Source organism: Cynoglossus semilaevis, chromosome Z, assembly GCF_000523025.1.
Source record: "Cynoglossus semilaevis isolate Cse_v1.0 chromosome Z, Cse_v1.0, whole genome shotgun sequence".
In the NCBI taxonomy this organism is placed as follows: Eukaryota; Metazoa; Chordata; class Actinopteri; order Pleuronectiformes; family Cynoglossidae; genus Cynoglossus; species Cynoglossus semilaevis.
Window position 1 is genome coordinate 3,409,208 of NC_024328.1, and position 8,378 is coordinate 3,417,585.

An 8,378-nucleotide genomic window follows, 5' to 3' on the forward strand; every position below is an offset into this window, starting at 1 on the left:
ATTAATAAATCCTTGATAATTAAGCTCACCTTACGTGGGTCCAGTCAATTGCAATATCCAAGAGGTCCAGTGTTGACCAACATAGTGTGCTACCTGTAGTCCATCACTGCTATCTATCTCCATCACTGCAGCATTAGGAAACAAACACACAGGCAGAGTAGTCAGTATATTGAGTCTTTCTGGTTAAAATATAAACGACACAAAAACAAACAAAAGTATAACAAAGGATTGTATACACTGGCTTTGCCTTTGTACAAACGCCTTCATTGTGACCTTTACAGAATAATATCACCATGCGTTAAAAACTCTCCCCGATTAGATTTTCTTATTCCTGTATTGGGCCAATTTTAAATTGCATTAGTAGCTTTGTTGTTGAAGGCAGACACACTTGACTTCTGCCTGGCCTCACGACAACAGGTCAAGTGTCATATGTCATGGCCATAAGAAGTCCTACAAGAAGTCCATTAAGGTCAAAGGCAACCATAATTGATTGTAGTAGAACAGAATATTGATCTGTTGCCTAAATGTGGTGACATTCTACATACTTGAAGATTTAAAGAGGATTTACTAACATTCAGTAGAACATAATTTAATAATGACATTTGAGATTGGGAATTGTTTGAGATTGTATCTGTTCTCAATGATTTGAGAACAATGTCTTGTTTTATGAAAATAAAAGAATATTGATATGTTTACTATGAGCTAACTGTAGTTGTAATGACAACAAGGTGATTTAACACGGCCACCTCCATAGAGGAGACAAGATACATTTGTTTTTTATTTTTTTTGTCATTAAAAGCATTAAATGATTAGCTTAGGGGGGAATTCGCTCGTCTGTCATCAGGCAATCATTTTATAGAAAGCGTACCTTAAAATTGTCATTGTTAAAAAACGTATTGAGCATTTAAAACAATACTTTTGATAAAAATCTGGAAACCTTTAAAGATCATTTGCCCTTCATTTGGTTTCATCCTAAAGAGAAAATCGTGGCTAATGTAGTTGTGTGTGGTAAAATATTATAAATGGAGCTTCAATTCACACACAATGTAAGTTAGAATATGTTCTCATGTACTTTTAGATTGTAATAATGTACAGTATTCTCTTTCTGAATATCTGTTATGAGTCACTGTGAGTTTATTCTGACATTTCACATTCATCAGAGAGTAATAAACACACAAACACAAAATTCCTTTTCTCAATTTTATTAATGTTTGTTCACATAAATACAAAAAATATACCAGCTTGAAAATGAACACATAATATACAGATTTGCAGAAAATGAAAAACAGAACATATAAGAAGAACCAAAGAATGATCTGTTCTCATGCTTCATATTCACATAGTCCCTATTGTAATGTTCCACATAGTTGTAAACCAGCCTGTGGCTCAGTGGCAGATCAACGTGTGTGTGTGTATGTTTTAGTGTGAGCTTCTAGCCGTATGGCAGGGTTTAGGATAACTATAACGCACCCCAAGCCCTGCACATAGTTCCCTTTGCGGCTGGTGTGGCTTGTCTCATCCTACTTCCCTTCTCCTCCACCTACTACCTCCACTCCACTCCCTCGTTCTACCCTTCTTCCATGCATGTGTAGAGGTGGCTGGGTTGATGGTATTAAGTATGGGGGATGGGAGGTAGGGTGGGTAGTGAGCTCCACTGGCAACAACACTGCCAAAAAACGCTTTAGTTTGTGTGGAGGTGATGCAGTGGAGGCATAAATGTATTCAGATAGACTGTATGTACTGTGTATTCATCACATGCAATTTACTACAATGTGAGGTAACATTAGGAGTAATAAACAGTATGCAGACCCCTATGGGGAATATTATAGAGAAAGGAAAAATAAATATTTTAGCTGAACCTGTTTAAAGCATAAGGAAAAAGTAGAGCTGGGAAAACTTAATTTTCCCTGACATAATGTGGATGTCACTTCATGTGACTCCTCAGCACTGCACCTTCTTACATGACACTAAAGAGCAGTCATGAAACAAAAGCATTTCCTTTATGGGAGGTGTGTCTCTTCGCCACCCCAGTGGCTTAAAGTGTTTCATTATCCAAAGGCGAGCTCAGCTCTGGCACTCGCCTCCTCTCCGTTTCATCCCCCTGCATGCTGCCTGTCTCATTTCTTACCGGTAACAATCCATTAGCCTGGTCCAGGCTCAAACATGCAGCCGTTTAATTACTCCCACTTCTTTGGCAGCACGCTGAGGTGTAACACTCATCAGAAAAAACACAGAGGAAGGACAGCTGATGTTGTATACATATGCGAGGGAACACACCGTAATTTTCACAGACACGTGGACGCACAATGGCTTTTAGATGATGTGCTGCAGGGAAACGTCTACATCAACAAAATTACACATCAATGAGCAATTTTTACTGAACCTCTAATTTTGACTACAAACGCATGATATTTAATTTACCCCCAACCAGTGTGTGTGTGTGTGTGTGTTTGTGTGTTTGTGTTTACATAGAAAGATGGAGAAGGAGTGCAGGTGTGTGCTGATGCACGAAAAATGGAGATGATGTGTGTGGTATAATTCATCCTGAATAATTGCCTGCGCATTCTTCTTCTTGCTTTGCCACAGGAGCACTTCAGGATGAAAGGGAATGCTAATGCTCTGTCTGTACCTCACAAAGCAGTGAGTGTTTGTGCACCCAACGTGTGTGTGTGTGTACGGTTGTGTGTGCGTGCATCACTTAACTAAACACATTTATGATAATTAACAGCTAGGAGAGGTCAGCTACAGTGTGTGTAGGTAACAGTGGCAGTGAATAGAAGAAGAGACAGAAAAATGTTGGCTCAAATTTACATAACGTGACGATATTGCCGATAAATTCTACCTTTCTTTGATCCACAGTATTTAAATTGTCATGTTTTTTAATATATGTTTGTGCACAGAATTTCCAGGTTGTCGCTAAGCTAAAATAATTGTTAATAGTCAGGTCACCTATCGGCTGCAAATATACCCTAAACTAATTGAATTGACTGTTTGAAACTAAGGATAACTAGAAATAGATTTGATTAAAAAAAAGAATTCATGTGTATGTAATGTGTATTTAATTATATAATATATCCACAGAGTAGGCCTAAATTACACCATAAATATTGAAATTATTTGCACATTAGCAAATGCCACTTTTAGCTAATTACAGCACCATTGTTTAAATGAATTGAGTTCAGCAGAAAAATAAAACGGCGGTCGACCTTGTAGGTTCTCCCTGTAATCGAGGAAATTAATTCATGCAAATGAAATCCTCAGCATGCATGACTGCTGACAGTAACTGAATAATTGACTTCGCAGAGCTTCCGTGGCCCTCGTCGGCATCACATGCACACATTTGTATACGCTAATGTGCATGTGTGCACGTGTCTTTGCCAGCGGACATTTTAAGTCTACCCTCCTCACACTCCGACTACTGCCAAACGCGTTAAGATGGTGGCACCTTGAGGCAGAGGCAGAGAGACACTCGTACAGAAAGCCAACCTCCTCCTCCTTCCCCTCCTGTTTCCCCCTTCCTCCACCTTTGATGCTCACAACAACACCGGACAGGGCCACCCTTCCTACCCCTTGGCCCCCAAAATAAATATTTAATTCACTCCTCTCTAATAAGGATATTAGGCAAGTACACCCCGGCCTGGCTTATATGCATGAGTCCATTCTCATCAAATTTACATAAAAGGGCCAGATGCTAATGCGAGTCCAGCAACTCCTGCTCGCTATTCTATATGCACTAGTACCAGCTCCCATATAATTTAATTGCCGGGCAGCATATATTTCTCAAATGGTCCGCCGTATTCAAATTGCAACCGGGCCTCAAAAACAGGGAGGAGAAAGATGGCCATATTTTAATTATGGACTTCGGGTGTTGACACTATTTATGCTTATTTAATGTTTTCCTCAGACCCCACATAATGCAGTGCTTTCTTTTAAAATATCACAGCGACACATGTGGTATGTATGTGTGTGTGTCTCTGTGTGTGTGTGTGTGTGTAAGTGTGCAATGCTAAAGCTGCTAACCACCCTAAACACAATGTGTACCAAATTTTTTAAGAGTTAGTGTCAGGATGTCTGTAATTAATAGAAAATGAATAATGCAGTGCCACAAAATACATTATTTACACCTTTTCATCTTCAGGAAGTTTCAAAGCGTAGTTCAGCTGCAATTATACTAATTTATTTATATCGCATACTATTTGCATAATCAAAGAGCCAGCGGAGCACAGATATCTGAGAATGCAGGCTAACAGCCAGCTTTAGAGATTTACAGCTGCAGTGCAAAAACAGCATTTAAGGCTCATTGTGCACTGCTGCTGCAGCACTGATATCTGGCCATGCACGTTTTTACCAGATGTTAGCATTATTATCAGTCAAAATAAGTGCATAATTTGGCACATGGATCATATTTTCTAGTGGCTGTCCTCCATCTTCACTGGTTATAATTTGTATTAAAAACACCAGCCACAAAATGACTTTTTTTTTTTTTAACTGTTGCAACAATATGAAATCGTACAATTACGGTCACAGTTATAACTATGGGCTCATAGATTTCGTTGTATCACCACGTCGTGATAACAAAGATAATGTCACTTCATTATTAAATAAAGAGATATTTTTTGGATTAACCTGCCGTGAAAACATTCATCTTAAATAATTATATCATGCCATCAGGTCCCAGTCAATTTGGATTATCTTGATTGCTTTAGTTTTTCTCATACTGATGGAGATTTTATTAAATAAAGCAGACTCACATACCAGACTGCAGACTGAGGTGTTAACCTGACGCATATCGGACCCTTAAGATGAAGCACTGTTTCCAAATTCACTGGGTTTATCTTCCTCAAAGGGTTTAACCTCAAAGAAATCACTCTTTGTGACATAAAGTTTTTCGACTTACAAATAATATGGTATCTGGAATAGCAGTCATACCATTTAATGTTACCACACCTAATTGGTACATCTGTATTTTTGGGACTCTTTCTGCGAAATCATGATTTTAACACTGGCACATTTAAAAAAAAACTCAACACCTGTATTTTGTCCAACACAAATACATTACACTGCATAATAAAGATGTGTTAGACCATACCAGCAACTGGCACGATGCCTTGGATAATGCTTGTCCATGCAGTCGGCCGAAGAGGAGGGTCGTGCAGGGTGGCAGAGCACAGCATGCCCACTGCTCCCCACAAGATGCTCAAGTGACCATGCAAGATGTCATTAAAAAGGGCCCAAAGACCATGACATTCCTCAGTGGATTGTAGGCAAATTAGGAGCCGATAAGTAGGAGAGATCACTGGTAATTGCAGTGATGCTATTTCAGAGGCCACTGACACTCTTCTAGTCTTTATGTCATTTCTGTATGTGTAGTGAGTAATTATAATCTTTCTGTACAAAACACCATCTGTGGCATTGATTTGTTTATATTTATTGAGTTCAAAGCAAGTTAAAAACAATAAATCAGTTACTGCTATAACCAATGTGTGTGAGGTTATCTAATAGAAAAGCCATGGCCACCCTATCAAAATGTGTCTCACGCAGTCATGTGCATGGTGAGCTGCCATAACATTATTATGCCAATCACTAGTTTTTTTTAAATATCCCTAGTACTTCTAAAGGAAGTTGTGGATTTTTTAAACTAACTGGAACCCAAATTATATTACAGATATTTTAAATTAGGAGTATGGAAGGATATTACAGAATTGTCGATATCCATAATTAGGTTGTGAATGTGGTCCATTATATTTTACATTAGTTTGAAGATATCCCTGACATTAATTTTGTCTTGTCAATATGATATTGAACGTATTTGTAATTGAGTCAGAAGTAAGGTGAGGGGCTTGTTTCGGCTGATGCAAATTTCCAGCAGTGCAATGAAAGGGACCCTGTTCCCTGTTGCTTCCCTGGTTGTAATATACCGGTAGATCTATTTTATGTACATTTACACGTGTCTTTGACAGGTTTTACTTCACTGATCAAATGTTGTTGTTTTTTCACGTCTAACTAATCTGGGTGGTTAAATGATGTGAAAGTAACATTATTACATATATCTATAAAATAGTTTCAACTATTTGCTAATATATTTTTCCTGCTCAAAAATGAATTAATTTAACCCTCATTTGATCAGAGTATAATTCAACCTGGACTAAAGTATTCAGTGAACACCTGAAATGGTAATTTGCAACAGTCAAAATCAAGCATTAAATGTTAAAACCTGCTTGTCATACATGTGACATTAATTCCCACGCGCGCACACCCACACACCCAAACACACGCACACACACACACACACACACAAAGACCAGGAACCTGCTCTGCATTGGCAGAAGCTGATGCTGCCATGCGCATGGTGATCTCACCTTCCGTTGCCGTGGTGACACCAACCAGAGAGAAAACCCTTGTTGTGTGTGTGCGCATGCGTTCACTGCTGTGTAAATGTGTGTGTGTATCTGTGCATGCGTGCCCGTGATTGTGACACAAGCTGGAGCTGAAGGAAAAGGAAGAATAGGAAGAGGAGGAGGAGAAGAAAGAGGAGGAGGAGGAGGAGGAGGGCCTGCAGGAATTCACATTGTGCCTGGCTTGTTTAAGGTTTATGCTTCCTTCACCTACTGTCTTTTACCAGGGGAAATACTGAACTGGCCCTTTCAATTATCACAGCAATAAATTGAGTACAGTTGTGTCTTTATTATAGCAGGCCATTGATGTAATAGCGAAAGGTCCAGTATATGGGAAGGAAAATGCTTTATGACGTTTAATTTGCATAAACTATATTGTGAGACATAAATTAACAGAGAGGCCTGAATAATACCTAAATGCAGATTCATATAAGGAACAGCATGAATTGATATAATAATTTAAGTACTGCTAACACTATTGGAGCATCACATACTGTATATTCCTGTCTCTCATCGTAGGCAAGCAGCCAAAATAAAGTGTCTCACTACCAGCTGGTATTGTTGAATTCTATTAGGGATGAAGAGCTAACTCAGACTATAGGGGTCATCTGCTCATCAATGGGTAGCCGTGGCCTAGGTTTGCTCCGCTGCTATGAATGCACTGAATTCATTACTCCTGGTGCACAGATGGTGTCTGGCTGCCTGTCTCAAGTTCAAGTTCATGACCAGGAGCCACACACACACACACACATACACACAAATACAGAGAAAGAGATAGAAATGGCTCAACCTGGAGCTAGACAGACAGACGTTGTTGACTGAGACTGCTATTGTTCCTTTTCATGATGCAGCAAACGCACTAGTTATGCAAGACGCCCTGGTGGGTTAATCGCAGAGACAAATGCACAGGACAAAAAAACAAACAAACATGCAAACGCTGACATATACGCACACAAAGCCTCTCACACCATCACAAGCTGTATCAGTATAAAAAATTGCCCTCCCTTTCTGCTCCCAGAATAGGAGGATAAAACAAGCCTGATAATGGAGATGGTGTTCAATGGAAGCCCAACACTGGCGGTGTTTTTCCCTGAATAGGAAAACATATATCTTTGCCACAGTGTTATTGCAAAATAATCTGGTGGCAGGTACAATGATGGGGAAAAAAAAGCCTGAAAACATACCAATATATCAATACGTGACACCTGTATGAGAGCTATCTTTACATCCTTTGTCTGTCCCAGAAATTACCCCGTGCAGACAATCTTACGAAGCGGCTACTGCCCCTGCCATATGCAGAAGAGAGGCACAGAGGAGGCACATTAAACCCAGCAGCACATAAAATATGCCCATCGCCCGTCCAATGAATATGAACCCCCTCCTCTTTCCACGGTCACCATGGTTTTGTTACTCAACAAGTCACGTGACATCAATGGCTGTGGCGCTGCTCTGTATTTGTGAGCACGGAAGAAGGGCATGGGGGAAAAAACGATGCCGAGTCAAATCACGTGCCTATATTTATACACTGTGTATAAATATATGGAAATGGACCGGTGTGAAATGAATAGCAGTTACTGTTTTTTCTGCAATGTGCATAAGCTGCATTATTCTGGCCAGTCTCACACACCATAGCACACAGAACAGACCCCCATTCACTAGGAAGAACACACAAGCACTGTTTCACTGTGAGGTGAATGTGAAATTTAGACAATTCATTATTTCAATCAACGGCTGCCAGAGCTCATGAAAAAAGCCTTTAAGTGAATCGAATTGCTGAGATTTACAGAGTCCCAAAAAGGTTAGGCAAACTGCTACCAAGCCACTCTGCTTCTCTCCTATGTACATGTAACCCGGCAAAACTGAAAGTGGCTAGAAAAAGAGAGAGTGAAAGAGAGATAGAGAGAGAGAGAGAGAGAGAGAGAAAGAGAGGGACACAGAGAGAGAGAGAAAGAGAGAGTGAGAGAGAGATAGAGAGAGAGAGAA

The 8,378-nt window shown here is 39.7% G+C and overlaps 1 long non-coding RNA gene across 1 annotated transcript in view; it reads right to left on the bottom strand.

Annotated features, from left to right (window-relative positions):
* The window catches only part of LOC103397503 (uncharacterized), a 40,277-nt gene that overhangs the window by 23,069 nt on the left and 8,830 nt on the right, over positions 1 to 8,378 (bottom strand). Inside the window, exon 2 of the long non-coding RNA XR_523451.3 lies at positions 30 to 125. This is a non-coding gene — a long non-coding RNA (uncharacterized LOC103397503). The remainder of the gene's footprint in view (positions 1 to 29; positions 126 to 8,378) is intronic.